Source organism: Triticum dicoccoides, chromosome 1B (assembly GCF_002162155.2).
Source record: "Triticum dicoccoides isolate Atlit2015 ecotype Zavitan chromosome 1B, WEW_v2.0, whole genome shotgun sequence".
NCBI lineage: Eukaryota > Viridiplantae > Streptophyta > Magnoliopsida > Poales > Poaceae > Triticum > Triticum dicoccoides.
In genome coordinates this window covers 207759643-207779041 of record NC_041381.1, presented here as the reverse complement: position 1 = coordinate 207779041, position 19399 = coordinate 207759643, and positions in this window count along the sequence as shown.

Here is a 19399-nt window from a genome sequence, read left to right as displayed (position 1 = left end):
TCCATTTTGCACATCACGGGCTTCGTAGCTCTTTGCGAGCTGTTCTTGGGCATCGAGCCCCATTTTGCATTGTGGAGGAGATTGTTTTGCCTCGTACCCCATTCTCATGAGGGGTCGATATATCAAGTGGGCGGAGCCGAAATATGGCGCATCGCCGGGACCGGATATCTATCCGGCACCCCGAAGAAGGCGTCCGAAGATTGGCCTTCGGAATGGTTCTACATGGAGGACGCCCCTCTGCCGGATCCAGTTCGGATCGGCCTCCCGGAGTTCAGCAATGCTCCCTTGAAGAAACGCCTGAGTTGGCGCCCGCGGAGCCCTCAACGGGAAGATGATAGGAGCGTCCATTATCTGATGGGCCGGATTAGGTTACTGGCCCACCCCGGATTAACCATGATTGGAGTCATGGCCACGTGTATTATGCGAGGGGTGCAGCCACTCCAATATAGGGGCCACCCTATGTGGGATTTCAACGGGGAAGATGACACCACCCGTCATGGGCGCAAAGGGCCAGGCTCGGCAACCGATCTGGCAAAGATCATGTCTGGCTTGTACAAGGGAGAGGAGGAGGACTTCCTCCACACCAATCCGTTGAATGGATTCTCTATGAATAACCCTCGGAGCTGGGTAAGCGGATGTTCATCTACCCGATCCATACTTTCAAAGTTAAGTATCTTACTCTGTGATTTCGACGCAGGAGCTGCGCCGGGACATGGAGGGCATACGAAGCCTAACTCCACAGCCCGAGGATCCGGAACGATCCCTTGATCCGACCTCCGAAAAGGATCCGGACATAAAGGTGGAGCTGATTGACGGGGTGTTCCACCAACTTAGCATGGACAATGCCCTAGTCGCCATTACGGCTGACTACCCCGGTTTGTTTCCGGCCTCCCAGGTGACTACGACCGAGGTCTTGACACCATCATTTGATCCATCCTCAATTCTGACCATCCCATACTGATGGTGCATCGCAGGAGGTGCCTTTAAGGCGGGAAGCCGAACCCGCGGCGGCCGACCAACAAGGGTCAGTCCGGCCTAGCAAGCGAAAGAGGAGTGCGACGCGAACCGAAACGTCGCCGCAACGGTACAGAGCACTGCTATTTTTAAGGGAAGGATCCCCAAGAGGTATATTAATGCTCATAACTTTTCCAGAAAGAGCGCTCGCCGGACAGTGTCCGGAGAGGTTGCCAATCAAGCCTCCGCCAGCCATGCTCCAACGCATGGTCCGGGAGGGGAGGCAAATACAAGGCATGAGCTGGACGCTCCTCCGACGGAGGATGCCGACAGGCTGTCCGCCACCCGGTCTGAGGTGGAGAGCGCCATGAATCACAGGCGTCGCCGGACAGTTCTTCGTGACGCGTGTTTCTCCCCGGAGGCGTTAAATGCCTTTGATGCGGGAAACGCGCACCTCCGTGCCGCTCAAGATGGGTTAACCAGAGCCACGGAGCAGTATGTGAAAGACATACTGGTAAGTAATTTTAATAGTTATATATGCCAGTAGCCCCCGAGATTTAAAATAGTTAAAATAGCTGATTTAAGGATCAATTTTTATGCAGGATCTTATGGAGAAGAATACCCATCTGTCCCAGGAGCTCCAAGAGTGCAAGGCCCAACTTGAGGCCGCACTGGCCGCCATAGGGGGAGCCACAGAGACCCCCCGCTGGTAAGACGTACTTTGAAAAGATAATTAATTAACAAAGTGCAGCGTGAATCTGACAATAATATTGCAGAGGGCGCCAGACTAGATCCGGACAAGCAACAGCTACTGCGTCAGCTAAAGGCCGGCGAGAGGGTGCTTATGAAGGTGCGGCAGGAGCGAAACAAGCTCCAAGATGCCCACACCCAGCTAGGAGAAGAGCTGAAAGGTGTTTGGGCCCAGCTGTCTGGCTCCGTGAAGGAGAATCAGTGGCTTCGTCGTGGCATTTATAGTAAGTGCTTGAGCAAATCCCTTTGAAAAGAAGAATTCGGCAAGGAAGTCGATTGACAGAAATATGTCTTTAGGTGTGCTCACAGGTCGCCCTGCGGAGGAAATGCCTGGGTCAACGGGTGACCAACTTCCCGAGCTGGTGCAATTGCTCGAACGTGTTCGGCAGGCGATGAGTGGCGTCGTTCAGGCTTTATGGCCATCCGTCTCCCTACCCGAGGACCTTGGTGAGCTTGCTGAGAAGCTTCAGGGAGCACGGCGACGCCTCCATTTGTGGAAGATATCGGCCTGCCGTTAGGGCGCCAGGGAGGCCTGGGCCATGGTGAAGACGCGTTACCCGAAGGCTGACCCAAACCACATGGCCGAGGTCGGACCTGCGGGGCCTGATGGGAAGGAGATCCCTGTGAGCTTGATGTACGGCCAAGTAGAACTGGCCGCAAAATATTCCCAACAGGACTGTAAATTAGACAGCCTGTTAGATGGGATTGAGGAGGAGTACAATCAGTCGGTTTGACGATGTAATTTGAAATGACATGTAAAATGCCTTCTAGCCGGATTGTAGATCGTTTGTCTTTGCGGACCGTTTCACTTCAACCTCGGGACCCAACAGTCCGGAGTGTGTCCGAATACTCTTATGGTTATAAAAGAACCGGGGCATGCATGGAGACAAGGCGTCGGGGTCATAATTGCTTTATCAGACAAGTGCCCAACTAGCTATGTTATATTACATGGTTAGTAAGAAACATCTTCCAGGGAGAATAGTTCCGTGAAGGGTTCCTTTCCCTGGGAGGCATGCCCTAAAGTGCAATGCCGGACTGCGAAAATAGCAGAAAAAGCATCTGGGGGCAGATAAATAAGTAAGTAATAAATCATCTTTCAAGTCACCGACCGAATATTCTCTTAAGAATGCTAGCTTTCGGCTTCACCCAGTCTGAGGTACACATCCGGCTGACCCGGCAGTAGCAATCGCAGAGGTGCTCCCTTTACCTCCTAGCCAAAAAATCGGGAACGTAGGGGTAAGCACAGGAGCCAGGCAACCCAGCTTGGCCAAAACTTAAGTCATATCGATGCATACAATGGTGAATAAAAGGTACATGCAGAAGTATGACACATGTATGGGGCATGAAGCCCGTATGAATAAGCTTCTGTTAAAGAAGCCCCCGGGTATAATGAGTGCTAGGAGCACATCAAGTGTGTGCGAACAAAGTGCAAATCAGCCTATAAAAGGTATTGAAAAAAAGTGGGAAGAAGGAGGGGGAGAAGAGACAGTAAAAAATATAAAAAGGTGGACGGGGGAGTGAGACGAACTCTGAATCCGGCATTTAGGCATAGAATCTTCGGAGACGGGCTGCGTTCCATGGGTTCGGCTCGAGTCGGTTGTCAGATCCTTTACATAGACGGTATGCTCCGCCGGTCAGGACTTGGTCGATGATGAAGGGACCTTCCCACTTGGGCTTAAGTTTGTCCTTTTTCTTGTCCGGCAGGCGTAGAACGAGTTCGCCAACATTGTATGTTTTGACCCGTACTTCTCTGCTTTGATATCTTCGAGCCTGCTACTGATAAAATGCGGAACGAGCCTTTGCCACGTCCCGCTCCTCCTCTAAGGCATCCAAACTGTCCTGCCAATCCAACTCGGCTTCTCTTTCTTCGTACATGCGCACACGAGGTGAGTCATGAATTATATCGCAGGGCAGAACTGCCTCTGCACTGTATACCATGAAAAATGGTGTGAATCCAGTAGTTCGGTTTGGCGTGGTCCACAGCCCCCAGAGTACAGAGTCGAGCTCCTCTACCCAGTGCATGTTAGATTCCTTGAGGGACCGCACTAGTCTGGGTTTGATGCCGCTCATGATTAGACCATTTGCTCGCTCGACTTGACCGTTAGTTTGGGGGTGATAGACTTAAGCGTAATCGAGCTTGATGCCCATGTTTTTGCACCAGAGTTTAACCTCGTCGGCCGTGAAGTTCGTGCCGTTATCAGTGATGATGCTGTGGGGGACGCCAAAACGGTGTAGTACCCCGGATATGAAGTCTATCACCGGTCCGGATTCTGCCGTTTTAACCAGCTTGGCCTCAATCCATTTGGTGAATTTGTCCACCATGACCCATAAGTATTTGTTCTTGTGGGTTCCCCCTTTAAGGGGTCCAACCATGTCAAGCCCACAGACCGCGAACGACCAGGTAATGGGTATAGTTTTGAGGGCGGTGGGTGGCATGTGGCTTTGATTAGCAAAGAGCTGGCAACCGACGCATCGTTGGACTAAGTCCTGAGCATCTGCCCGGGCTGTTGGCCAATAAAATCCTGTACGGAAGGCCTTGCCTACAAGGGCTCAGGCCGCAGCGTGGTGCCCGCCAAGTCCGCCGTGAATTTCAGCCAGGAGATTTCGCCCTTCCTCTTTGGAGATACACCTTTGAAGGACTCCGTTTGTGCTTTTCTTATAAAATTCTCCCTCATGGACCTTGTAGGCTTTAGATCGCTGAACTATGCAGCGGGCCTCATTTTGGTCTTCGGGAAGTTCCTGTCGAATTAAGTAGGCTAGGAATGGTTCTGTCCACGGGGCAATTACTGCCATTATTTCGTGAGCTGAAGGTGTTATTTCATTGGCTGAGCCGCCGATTGTGTTAGAATGGTCTGAGTTAGGTGATGCAGCTGGCTCCGGATCGTTATTTTCGGACTCCTCTTCCCATAACACGGATGGCTTAAAGAGCCGTTCCAGGAAGATGTTTGGAGGAACGGCGTCTCGTTTCGCACCGATGCGTGCTAACACTTCTGCTACCTGGTTATTATCCTGGGCTACATGGTGGAATTTGAGTCCTTCGAACCGAGCTGACATTTTTAGGACGGCGTTGCGGTAAGCTGCCATTTTTGGATCTTTGGCGTCAAAGTCTCCATTTACTTGGGATATTGCGAGGTTTGAATCCCCGCGCACCTCTAGGCGTTGAATGCCCATGGAGATTGCCATCCGGAGGCCATGTAGAAGGGCCTCGTATTCGGCTGCGTTGTTGGAGTCCATGTACATTATTTGAAGTACGTATTGGATTGTGTCTCCAGTTGGGGACGTCAGGACGACGCCAGCCCCCAAGCCAGCCAACATTTTGGATCCGTCGAAATGCATGATCCAGTTGGAGTACGCGTCGTACTCTTTAGGGAGTTCGGCTTCGGTCCATTCGGCGATGAAGTCAGCCAGAACCTGCGATTTTATAGCTCGCCGTGGTTTGTAGGTTATGTCAAATGGTAAGAGCTCGATAGCCCATTTTGCAATCCTGCCCGTTGCGTCGCGATTGTTTATAATATCGTTGAGAGGTACTTCGGAGGCCACCGTTATAGAACACTCTTGAAAGTAGTGTCGCAGCTTCCGGGATGCCATGAACACCGCATACGCTATCTTTTGATAATGTGGGTACCGGGATTTGCATGGAATTAGAAGAGTGGATACGTAGTACACTGGTTTTTGAAGAGGGAATCTGTGCCCTTTTGTTTCTTGTTCAACGACGAGTACCGCGCTGACAACTTGATGTGTTGCTGCAATATATAATAACATAGGTTCGCCCAGGTTGGGCGCGGCCAGGACCGGATTTGTTGCCAGTATGGCCTTTATTTCTTCGAGTCCGGCTGTGGCAGCATCCGTCCATTTGAAATTTTCGGTGCGCCGGAGGAGGCGGTAGAGGGGCAGAGCCTTTTCTCCCAAACGGGAGATGAAGCGACTTAAGGCCGCTACGCATCCAGTTAGTTTTTGTATCTACTTGAGGTCTTTTGGAATATCCAATTGTGACAGAGCTTGGATTTTGGCCGGGTTTGCTTCAATTCCTCTACCGGATACGATGAAGCCCAAGAGCTTTCCGGCTGGTATGCCGAAGACGCATTTTTCCGGATTGAGCTTAATGTCATATGCTCGGAGGTTGTCGAATGTCACCCTCAAGTCTTCTATTAGAGTTTCGACGTGTTTGGTCTTGACGACCACATCGTCTACGTATGCCTCTACTGTTTTGCCTATCTGGGTAGCCAGACATGTTTGAATCATGCGCTGATATGTTGCGCCGGCGTTTTTGAGTCCGAAGGGCATTGTGTTGAAGCAGAATGGCCCATATGGAGTAATGAATGCCGTTGCGGCCTGGTCTTTCTCCGCCATCTTGATTTGATGGTATCCGGAGTATGCGTCAAGGAAGCACAACGAATCGGGCCCTGTGGTAGCATCGATGATTTGGTCGATGCGAGGGAGGGGGAAAGGGTCCTTTGGACAGGCCTTGTTGACGTCTTTAAAATCGACGCAGAGGCGCCAGGATTTGTCCTTTTTTGGTACCATTACTAGATTGGCTAGCCAGTCCGGATGTTTTATATCTCTGATGAATCCGGCTTCTAAGAGTTTGGCTAGCTCCTCTCCCATTGCCTGTCTTTTGGGTTCGGAAGATCACCGACGAGCTTGTTTGACTGGCTTGAATCCTTTTAGGATATTTAGGCTGTGCTCTGCCAGCCCGCGTGGGATTCCTGGCATGTCCGAAGGGTGCCAGGCAAAAATGTCCCAATTTTCCCGAAGGAATTCTCGTAGTGCGGCTTCGACATCAGGACTTAATTGTGCCCCAATGGAGGCCGTCTTTGTGGGGTCCGTTGGATGGACCTGAAATTTGACTACTTCGTCTGCTGGTTTAAAAGAGGTGGACTTGGACCTCTTATCGAGTATCACATCGTCCCTATCCATCGTGGAGTGCAGCGTAGTTAGTTCCTCTGCCGCTAGGGCTTCGGACAATGCCTCTAGGGCCAGTGCAGCTGTCTTATTTTCAGCGCGGAGTTCTGTATCTGGATCACTGGTGAGAGTGATTATCCCAATGGGTCCGAGCATTTTGAGCTTCATGTACCCATAGTGGGGTATAGCTTGGAAGATTGTGAATGCCTCTCGCCCTAACAAAGCGTGATATCCGCTGCCGAATGGGGCCACTTGGAACGTGACCTCCTTGGACCTGTAATTGTCCGGTGAGCCGAACACTACATCTAGTGTGATTTTTCCTGTGCAGTGTACTTCTTGACTAGGGATTATCCCGCTGAAGGTTGTGCTGCTTCGCTCAATGCGGCTCCAGTCAATTTCCATTTTTCGAAGGGTTTCCTCATAGATGAGGTTTAGTCCGCTGCCGCCAGCCATGAGTACCTTAGTAAGACGGAAACCGTCCACTATCGGACTGAGGACCAATGCGGCTGGTGCTCTAGCTGTTCGGAATTTAGGTTCGTCGCTGGCGTTGAAGGTGATAGCCGTGTCGCTCCATGGATTTGTTGTTGCTACTTGGTAGACTTCGGTGAGGCTGCGGATTGTTCGTTTCTGCATGGTATTTGATGCGAAAGTCTCGAACACTGTTAATACCGTACTGGTACTGCTGGGTTGGTTGCCCGGGGCTAAAAAGCCTACGCCACTTTTGGCCACCTGCCGTAGTATCCAACATGCTCGAAGGCTATGTGTTGGAGTGGCGCCCTCTGTACTGTGGATTTTGCAGGTTCCATTGAGCCATCCCTCTAGTACGGTTCCGTACCCCTTAGGGGGTTTTTGCTTTTTGGTTTTTAACCCAGGTGCTTGAGTATGAAGCACCCTTTTATTTCGGACTGGATTTGTATTCAGGGCCGGATTGTCCCAAAACCTAGTTTCGGTTTTCTAGGCACTCTCCATCGTGCAGTATTTTTGTACAATGGTCGCTAGGTCGGCGAAGCATAAAACTTCGTGACGACTGATGGCGTTTATGATTCCCTTGTTCGTGCAATTTTTGCAGAAGATTGAGATCGTGCTTTCTTCACGGCAGTCCTTTATACTGTTCATAACCAGGAGGAATCTGGCCCAGTAATGATGTACTGTTTCATCGAGCTCTTGCCGTATTTGAGATAGATCGCTTATGTTTGGGTGGGCGGGTGGAATTAAGTTCGGAACCCCGCCCGATCTGAGGCTCAAAGGCCAAGAAGCTTCCGGATTCGGAAGCTTGGTTTGCTGAGCGCTTTCCAACAAATCTGGTCCGATGCCTGACTTTAGGTTCAGTATTTGATTAGCGTTCGTCCCTCCGTGGGAATCCGGCATGGAGGGATCCGGAATCCAGACATAGTTGGATTTTAACATAGAAGAAGAGTCACCGCATTGTTCCTCTACCACGACAACGTGGTGGGTAACCTGGGGAGAGTTAATTTCTCTCAGATCGGTTTTAAGCCCAATCTGATCGTAGTCAGTAGCGACTCCCAGGGCGGCGATGCGATCCAAGAGCTCGTTTACGGAGGAGATCTCAATCGGATCTAGCTGCTCGGCGAATTCCGAGCTGACGTGAAGATCGCTTTTAATGACTTGAGAGGTCATTGTCGGGGCGGTGACCGAACAGGCGGTCATGAGGAAACCACCTAGCTGGATAGTCTGGCCGGCGGCCAAAGCTCCCTTGGTGACGGCGCCGTCTTTAAAGACGGGAAAAGGCATCCGTCCTGACGGTGAGGGCACAGAGGAACTCTCAATGAAAGCACCAATGTCGGTGTCAAAACCGGCGGATCTCGGGTAGGGGGTCCCGAACTGTTCGTCTAGGCGGATGGTAACAGGAGACGAGGGACACAATGTTTTACCTAGGTTCGGGCTCTCTTGATGGAGGTAAAACCCTACGTCCTGCTTGATTAATATTGATGATGTGTGTTACAAGAGTGGATCTACCACGAGATCAAGGAGGCTAAACCCTAGAAGCTAGCCTATGGTATGATTGTTGTTCGTCCTATGGACTACAACCATCCGGTTTATATAGACACCGGAGAGGGCTAGGGTTACACAAAGTCGGTTACAAAGGTAGGAGATCTACATATCCGTATCCCCAACCTTGCCTTCCACGCCAAGGAAAGTCCCATCCGGACACGGGACGAAGTCTTCAATCTTGTATCTTCATAGTCTTGGAGTCCGGCCGATGATGATAGTTCGGCTATCCGGACACCCCCTAGTCTGGAACTCCCTCAATAGCATTGCATAATTCACATATATAATGTCTTGCAACAAGATGGCAATACATAATTCACATATATGGTAATTAGACACTAAACAGGTGGCATTCACACAAAGCATGTCTAAACTAATCAAATGACATAGCAATGCAAGACACCATACGCACAATATGAGCAACATAACCCTGCCAAGTTAGATCATACACCTCGGGGAGGGGGTGGGTATGACTGGTCATCTGTCTCTGAATCCTCCTCTGAGGAGCTATCCTTAACCAGCGAGATATGCGCTTCATCAGATAGCATAGTCTGCTCTGAAGACCTTGTTTTCACTACAGAATTTTCCATCACCGTGTCAAATGGCTTATGCACACGAAGAGTAGTTGAATGTACTAACATTGTTGACAAATGTAATACATAACAGAAAAAAAGGATGGCCTGATATAATTTACATATAAGATGACTGGCTAAGCAGGATGGCATTGCAAAATTCACATATATGATGCTTGGATAAACAAGATGGCGTTGCATAATTCACATAAACGATGAATAAATTAAATAGATGGCATTCACACAAAGGATGTCTAAAGTAAGCAGATGACATATTTGATGTATAAAGTAAGCAATGCAAGGCACCATGTGCATGATATAACCAACATCAGCATGCCAAGTTAGATCGAAGACCTCAGGGGGTAAATAGGAGTGGTCTTCTCCTTCTGAATCCCCCTCAGAAAAAATGTCTTCCTCTCGATTACAATCTAAAATGGGTGGAGGGGGCTGCCTTTGCGCCTACCATGGAGCGACATCTGCATGAAATTATATTGCCATGCAAGGCTCGTCTCTTTTGCTCTACTTGTTCAGATCCATTGTTTACAATAACTGTCATGCATAGGAATAAAACATAGTGAGATTATGTAAGGAGTGCATGCAGAAATCCAGAGTAATGGTAGCAACCTGTTTGTTTCCCACCCAACATGAAACTCATAGTAGACACCAGAGATTAACCAGATAGTAGATAGATACTATTGATTGTGGTCCCGATATGTACCCCACAACCATTTAAAAAGTCAAGTTTGACCATTAGTTTGGAGCTGACTCAGAGTCTAATTGGTGAACAGGATCATAAAGTAGCATGTAATATTAAGTGATGCATAACGTAAGCAGACACGAAAGAGTGCGACCTCTCTTGCGGACCCATGTAGTCCTCGAGATCATCTGCTCGGTTGATGATGGTAATGCAGTTTTCATGGCTACCAACGGCGTGGAAGAGGATTCAAGGCGGCGAAAGACAGTCTGGAGGCCGGCTCCCTGCTGTGCTGGACCCTTCTGTCGTTGGAGCAGCTAAGCTGGGGTGGACGACAGCGTAGCAGGAGCGGGACAAACCACGCAAGGTTTTCTTTGACAACTATCTGTAAGAGAAGTAATTCTATAAGGGCTCGTTTGAATTGGAGGATTCCAACAATGCAGGGATAGGAAATAGAAAGGAATAGGATAGGAATGCACATACAAAATAGATAATTTAAAAACACAAGATTTCTGCCAATTTGGGTGTTTGATTCACAAGAATTGGAAGATCACAGGATGCAAAGAAGCATGGTGAGATTAAGTCAAACCACAAGAAAATGTACGGTTATAATGCTATTAATTTCTACGGTTTTTCTTTCAAGGAGACACTAAAGGAACACATCCTACAGTTTTCCTTTGCTCCATTCCTTTGAACCAAATTCATGAATAGTAGTACCATAGGAAACTTTCCAATTACTATGTTTTTCATTCACTTTTCCTTTCAAGCACTGGCGATTCTAGTAGGCAGGCTTGAGCAAGGAAAAGCCTACATTAAAAAAATGTTTTTGTGCTACTTCTATTACTTTGGACCCAAGCCACTGCCCTACTAGCTCAAACACGCAGAGATAAATAATGATGGCATTCAAGAGAGTCCATCGCGGATAGCTAAGTTACCTGGTACCTCACTGCTTGTCATATAGTAGGATAAAATAATCATATTTGATGTTACTACGTGTGCTCAGTGGACAAAATATATAACATGTAGAGTAAAAAAGAGATGCAACAAGTGTACAACCTCTTTGGCGAAGCCATGTCGATCTCAGCGTGATTGGGTTGGCTGGTGAGGATGCTCCAGCTAACTTGACTGTCAGAGGAGGGGAAGAAGATCTTAGGCGTATGGAGATGGAGCCCAAGGTACTGCTCCGCTGTGATGGAGGGTTTCATCGTTGAAGCAGCTCCGGTGAGTTGTACGACGCCGAGGCTGAAGCAGGACAAGAGAGTCAATGTTAACCTGAGTGGAGTTCTAATAGCATCTCGAATAGATGACGTAAAATACATAACCACAAAGTGCTAGATGTAAAATACATCAGGCGCTCATCTCTGAACTTAACTGTTGAAACTGAATTTAACTGTCGAAACTGAACTTAACTGTCAAACTGAATTTTGCTGTCGAAACTGAATTTTACCGTTGAAACTGAACGCACTAGAGGTGAGGCTACACGTCAGTCGACTGACTTTTTCATCTCTGGTCAGTCGATTTTGCAGCCATTGGATACGAAATCAAGGATCTGCAGTTCATCTTCAACCTCCACCCCCCTGAGCCGCCAGCCACCACCGGCCAAATAGCCACCCCCCGCCGCCTGTGGCCGGCGGTGCGCCACCCCGCCTGCCCCGAAAACACTTCCCGCCGGTCCGCCCCTGCCCCGGCCATCCCTCTAGGTCCCCCCGTGCCGAGCTTTTTCTCCGGCGATCCCCACGCCACCGCCCCACCAATGCCGGCGACCACCACCCCCACCCTGACCCCTAAGATAGATAGTGGGGTACCTCTCCAGCAAGCCCCCCTCCCTGCTGCAGCTGGTTCTTCCTTAACTCCGGTGATCCCCCCACCCCCTGAAAATCGACTGACCCAAAAGTGAATTTAGTCGACTGAAGTGTACCTAAATCGGAGCAGCATCGCAAGCAAGAGCAAGAGCGAGAGTAGCAGAGCGAGCAAGAGCAATAGCAAGAGCAGACCAGGCAGGGGACCGAGAGCAAGAGCAGAGCAGCAGCGCGAGCGAGAGCTAAAGCAGCAGCAACTCCTACTGATGTGGACGTCGCCGCCGAGGGAGCGACACCATGGAGGAAGTGGCCGGCGACACTGCTGTTGATGGAGCCGCGCCGTGTCGGCTCGGGACCGAGCGCCGGCAGCACCGTGAGATCGAATCAAGAAGAAAATGCGGCGATTAGTGTACAACCTCTTTGGTGGCGCTGATTAGGACGCAGCTTCATCCGAGGAAACGGTGATGATGATGCTCTTCCGGTGGTGTAGGTGAAGACGGCGGTGTGGGAATGGTGGTGGCGCGAAAGACGAGGGGAATGTCGGGGCAGCTCCTTGGAGGTGGAGGACGGGGTGGCTGAACCAGTGGGACGACCAGATCGATGATGGATCCTCATCCGGTACGGTGGATGAGGGATGTCGAGGTGTTGCTGTGGACGACGTCGTCGGGGAAGAGGTTCCGGCTGGGTGGCGGATGGAGGAGGGTGTGGGGCTTCGCGGGTTTTCACGACCTTGGTGTACGAACGGGTGGGCGGATGGGATGGGAGTGGGGAACCATGGCTTAGGGATGCGCTTGTCCGAAATGTGGGGTAAGTTACAAAAGTACCCCCACCGATTTGAGGCGGTTCTTTCAGTTCAGGGGTATCACAGGCATTTCGTGTGTCGGGATTTCACAGGAGGTGGGAGCTTTCGCACACGTTGTAATTTTGGAATAGCAAGGCACGAGTTGAGATGGAGGGAGTTGTCGGAGCACAACGAGACAAAGATATATCTTAAATATTTCGGCTAACAAGGCGCGGGTCGAAATTTCCGGACAAGCCTAACATGTACTGTACCAAATCAATTCGCACTACAAATGTCATTCAAAACTTTGAATTCATGTTATGTTCAATTAAAATATTTCGCTACGTGTATAATGCATGCAACCTACTACAAAAATGAACGTTTTAGTGCATTCCAAACGTATATACTACCGCTTCAATATGAACTAAATTTGAATTCATTTCTCTATTTGAATAAGATCTACAATAATGATTGTTGTGAAGTCAAACCATTTAAATTTGTTTCTCTATTTTAATAAGATCTCTACAATCATCATTATTGTCAAGTTAAACCATCGTTTGTGTATTATCTTGACAGCACACCACATGATTAGTCTTGAGTTACATATGAACTATGTGTACTATATGAACTTGAACTCAATTTTTTGAATCCACTTTATGTTGATTTCAAATCACAGTACATTTCAAGCTCTAGCTAGATCTTCATAATCTAAACCATATCTCATATGTATAATGTGTTTATCACATAATGTATGGTGCCCCGCCCCCTACGCCTACAAGTATTTAGATGTGAGTTGAAAACACCACACATTACCACAAATTCAAATAAAATGTGAGAATGTTCGATATATAGTATTGTTTAGATTGTTCGATATTTGGTTGTAAGCTGCAAACGCCACACATTATCACAAATTAAAATAAAATCTGAGATTGTTCGATGTATAGTATGGTTTAGATTGTTCGACATTTAGATGTGAGTTGCAAATGCCATGCATTATCACATTATGGTATAACATGTGCAAAACCACAACACACGTATCACCGCTATATTCATGCATTCATATGTTTATAACACTGATATCTTATTCAAATATATGAATCCACTTTCATATCAAATTATGATCTTTGTTAGTCTCTTACACCCACACAATCCTCTAACCTTTGTAGCTACCACTAACTTTCTCTCGTGCATGCACATGCCCTCCTCGCCCTCCCCCTCCCTCGGCATTCTATCCATCGTGCACATTCATTTTTTTCTTTAGGTCGTTCTCCCACAGTCTCCACAACTCCTTTCCGACACACACCGATCGATGAACCTCTCCAGTGATGTCTGCCTACAACATACACACACACCTTCAATCTCCTCCTGTATGTGTCCTTGCCTCGTGTCTCTCATACGGTCCCACACACGTGTAAACTCTCGCCCCTCTTTTCATCGATCTCACAACCGCACACTCCTCCCCCTATCTGGCTAGTAGCTGGGCCTCTTGCACCACTTCCTAGCTCCATTCTCTCAGTCTATCCATCTCGCTGGGCCTTATTTGCCTCTAACAAATGGACGTACACCAACCGATCTCCCGCTATACATATAGCTAGCTAGGTCCTTATAACTCGTTTTTTCCCACGCGTCGATCGATCTACCTCATTAGTTATGTCTCTCCCTTCCTCCGACAAACAACAATTGATCTAGCGATCTAGTTAGGTTTTCTTACCAAACACATGGTTCTCCTTCATCATCCATGGATTCATCCCGACAGATCTATCACGCATAGGCACACACAGAAACACATCCCCACTCTTATTGATAATATTGCAGTTCCACCCTCAGTTTGTCTAGTAGGCCTCTCCCACCATCTTCGAGAAGCAACTCCATCACCCATCCAGCACTCTACCCCTCTCCCTCCCTCCCTTCCTCTCTCTCTCTCTCTCCCATCCTATTTTCTGTCCTTCAGTTATGTATGGATGTCGACCGATCTCCCTCAAGACATAGCTGGGTCTCTCCTTCTCAACACATATACGAGTCGTTCTACCTCTATAGTTAGGCCTCTGCCTCCCCCTCCCCCACACACACACCGATACATCAAGCGCTCTAGTCATGTCTCCCTGCCACACACAACCTTGACCTGTGCCCTCTGACGTTCCGGTAGGTCAGTCGCCCTATATCTTTGACTTGCACACACACACAATTTTGATCGCTCTCTTCATCGATCTCGCACCCACCCACTTGATCCTCTCTTCGACTCTATCGATATCTATGACCCCTCCCTCTCTTCTCATGGATCAACCCGCCCTCTATATATCATATGGATAGGCCTCCATTTCACACACATTGCATGCAAAATTTTGTTTGAGATGTCATCGACACATATTCCCACAAATACATTCACGAAATCAACCCCCCCCAAAACAAAAAACACTCACGAACACACACGCCATCTGTCTAGGTTTTATCTCGCTCTCTCACACATACACACGTAGGTGGGGGCATGCACGACGAGAAGAGGTGCACGCACGACGCACGTACTCCTGTCTCTTTCCCAACCACACCCGCGCGAGTACACGGTGGAGCTCATTTCTATACGAAAAGGCAGCTCACGTGGTAATTTGACACGTGTACTGGTTGTCCACTTGATGGAGGGAGGATCGTCTACCACGGGTGAACAAACAAATTGTGACATGACGCGTTATGTTAAAAAAGAGGCAAACCATGTGGGGCCTACCTTAGAGGCAAGACTCTATACAATGGAGTACTATTGACGTGTCACGTCAACTCGCAGAATGAGGAGAAGCTTGCTTAGTATGCCGTATCCCCTGCCCACGGGTGCGGTGGCTCGCAGGATGAGGTGAAGCTTGCTTACTAGTAGTAATGTACGCCTTATGCCCGAACCCTCGCCCACATGCGCGGTGGCTCGCATGGGCGAGGAGAAATTTTTACTACTCCCTATGTTTGCTCCTTGTCCCTACCTTTGTTAGAAAGATTATCATATTTTTTGGAATATATATGTCCTTTAGTAGATTTCAATATGAACTACTAGTACATACTCCAAACACTGATGTATATAGACGTATTTTAGAGTGTAGATTCACTCATTTTGCTTCATATGTAGTCCATATTGAAACGGACGTAATAGTATGCACTCTCCCTCGCCCCTCAACCCTCGCCCACGTGGTGGATGTGCAGCAATTCATTCGGTCTCATATAGCCAGAATGATATATATATAGCAGTTCCATTATTGCTCGACTTCCCGAAGAGGCAAAGAGCCAATCGCAAGGTTAATATTTTGGAGATGCCAAGCGCAAGGTTTATAGGAGAACGAGTAGTAGGTGCCTCCTCGTTTATAAATAAAGTTTTTTTTCTTTAGTGGCACGTACGCAGTATAATAGGTTCATATGGAGAGAAAAGGAAACCACTCCACTATATACATAGTCAGGACGGGCCAGCCTACACGGTTGCTTGCTGGGGCTGCTCTCTTCACACACTCTCGCACAAAACGACTATGGCCACATCTCTAACATCCTGGCGGATCACGTCCGCCGGGGGAAGGGGTGGATGCTTAGTGTAGATGCGGTCGCCGTCGCCGACGGTGAAAACCCATTGTTGGCACGTCCCGATCAGGGGTCCCCGCCGTTCTCTCTCACAAAGCCGGTGAGGTTGCCTTCGTCCCTTGCTCACTGCCGCGACCTGGGCAGTTGCCTCCTCCCGCCGCCCTCCTCAAGGTTGAGCTACGTCCCGACATCCCACAGGTACAACTCCCTTTACAACCGGCTAGCACCATTGCTCCAGCTGCCCACATCACTCCATGTGGATATTTCTCTACTTCTTTGCCCCGCATATACCTCTACTGGCTTGTATGTACTGTATTTGTGATGAGTTTATGTCTCATCAACTAGTCCCAGTAATCTTATTCTAATCACGCTTCTTCAATTTCTTTGCCACATGGATGCTCATCTCGGTTTTGGTGAAACTGCACAAAATGATCCAATGGTCAAAGGGTTGCAAACTTCATTTTTTGGGAAGCTCCAACGTGACCAGCAAATTAAAGCCTGGTTAGGGTTTACGGTTCAAGGGCTAGGGACTGCATGGATCGTTTTTTCTTTAGCTGTCTCTGTTCTAAAATAAGTGTCAACTTTAGTAGTTGTACAACTTTGTACTAAAGTTTGCATAAAGTTGAGACACTTATTTTGGAACAGAGGGAGTACATATTGGTTGTGATATATCAATCATTGAAATGCAATAGCATGCATGTTAGTCTCCTTTCTATTTGATGAAATGTTGCAACGGGCAACCTTGGACGCAAGATACATGTAACAAAAGCTGGAAGCTTCATAGCATTGTACAAATGTATCTCGCTGGTAAATTACAGTACATACTATACTGGTACTATGTAAAGAGTTAGGTGTTGCACGGTGTCCAGAAAATATGGTGATAGTGTGAGATGGGTCATGTAATCACCGAGCCTATGTGTTTTCACTACTCTTACACTCCTCCGCTGTAAGAATGGAGAAAATTGTAATCTAGTAGTACCTCCTTTCGCCGAAAGTGTGGGACATCCAGCAGTCCTACCACCTCAGTAATATTGACCAATGAGCCGTCAAATCACATAGACCCAGCAGTAAGTTGGACGGACGAAGCAACCATCACTCTTGAATCCACTTATCCCTTTAACGCAGACGCTAGTGAGAGGTTGAGTTCGCTCTGCCCGGGCATGAATGCGGCACCGATTCTTTGGAGCGGTGCTGACCGTTTCGGGTGGGAAGCGCGCTGGCGATGGAGGGGCTTTGGGTGGGCCAGGCTGGTCAGGAGCGGGCGTGGCAGCTGTCCGCATGTCCCTATCAGACGCCCAGAAACGAGAGGATGCACCGACTCTCGCGGCTAAAATCGTACACTACACACCATCTCTCTGTAGGAGTAGGTCGATCTGTCGCTCTCTCTAACACACACATGCTATTAAACACACACACACACACACACACACAGGTTCATAGAATAGGAAAATCGTGCGAGTGCAAAGCCACAGGAAGTGAGATAGAAATGGAGTACGTACAAGAAGAGAAGAGGTGACGAATATTCCATCAAACCTGGACTGAGGAGTAGTACTCTCTCCGTCTAGGTGTTAAGTCATCTTACAGAAATCAGATATTCCCAAAATGTTTAGGCGTCGTCCATTAACTTTGCATCTCAATCCCCTCCTGGCCTTGTTGCTAGTGAGCGTTTGGATCCTTAGCAAGAACAGCCTATAGCCTAGCCGGGCAAGGTTAGGCGTTTGGAACCGTTAAAATATGTTATTTTTTGTGGGCCAGCTAGCTTGGGTGGGCTAGAAAAACCTTGCAAGCTCAGGAGAGCCAGATCGGCTCGCTTCCGACGGCAAACTTCGCGTAGTAGTAATATAGACTAGTAACATATGCATGTTACTAGTCCAAGTTAGTCACCACTATGACCACCCTAAGCAATTTAACCAAACGCTCCTTACTCTGCCTTGTTATCTTCCTTGGAAACCCAATGCATGGAGCGCAACTACGCGTTGATCAGTCAAGAAATCAAAGTCGGCTTGCATGCGAGTTAATACATGGCCCTGCATGGTAGCTAAAACGACATCTCATAGTTGTTTGGATTAATTGTTGCGTTTAGAGACAGAAATCAGGGCTTTGATTGGAGGAATGACCGGTCAACTTTCTCCTTCTCCTCCAATCTGCTTGCACCTTGGTCCCGCTGCACCTTCTAACTGACTTATTACACCTAGACGGAGGGAGTAGTACGAGATATGGTGGCACACTGACTTAGGTCGAATACAAGTGCCCAAAATTGTGTGCATGTTATAATAAGGATTCACTTAAAATAGTACGTGAGCGAACAGAGAGATCAATTGAATAGTGTTCACGAGCAGTAGCGAGATGTGTGAGGTAAGATACACCGCTGGTGCTTTTAATTTTTCTTATTAATTTGTTTGTTTCACCCTCTGACTAGTGGGACCCAACGTACTATGTGGAGAGAGGTAAGGTGACTAAGGCTGCATTATTTCTGCACCACTGTGGATAGTCTTACCACCAAAGCCACATGACACGATTATGATTTAAATCCCAATGACTCCCACACAAAAAAACAAAAAACACGGCATGCTTGTCACACGAATGCAGGAATGTATAAAAGGTTATTTTCCTCTTGTTGAACATAACGGGAGGGTTGTGTAGCTGGTTAGCCTGTTCGCTCATCAAACTTGAGGTCTCGGGTTCGATAACTACACTTGAGCATAATTCGTGCCAGGAGGATTCTTTGACTGGTCAAAATGGATGTATATGGAGCTATACGATCTCGTAGTGACCATATAATCACCTCATCACGTATAAGCTGCAGCCTCGGTGCTTGTTTTCTAGGGTTTGCACTCTTCAGACTCTCTCTCCAGTATATATATATACACGTTGGAGCCTCAACGCTTGTAGTTGCTCTCTTCACACTCTCTCACCCTCTCCAGATCTAAACAAGACTTTGTTGGCCTCTCTCTCTCACCTCACTGCTGGTCAAAGAGCCGGCAGGATCCGTCCGCCGGGAAGGGAAGGAGGCTTAACGCTGTCGCCGTCGGCGAGGGAGGGAATCCACTACCGGCGCAGCTATTCACTTTCACCTAGCGGCGACGCGGGAGGGCCTCCGGCCCCTTCTTCTTCGTCGCCGTACATACTGTGGGACGAATGGCCTCCGGTGGCCCACCGAACCACACCCCAAGAACCTTAAGGTATAATTTACTTATTCCACATGCATTGCTCTAGCTGCATGTGGGCTTTTTCTGCTTCTGCACTCGAATCTAGGTGTTGGATCAAACAGGAAAGTAGTGGGGAAAGTTGTATAGCATGAATCTAGGACGTGGTTCAAAGAGGAAAGGAATGGGGGAAAGTAGTGGGGAAAGTTGTATAGCAAGAATCTAGGACGTGGTTCAAAAAGGAA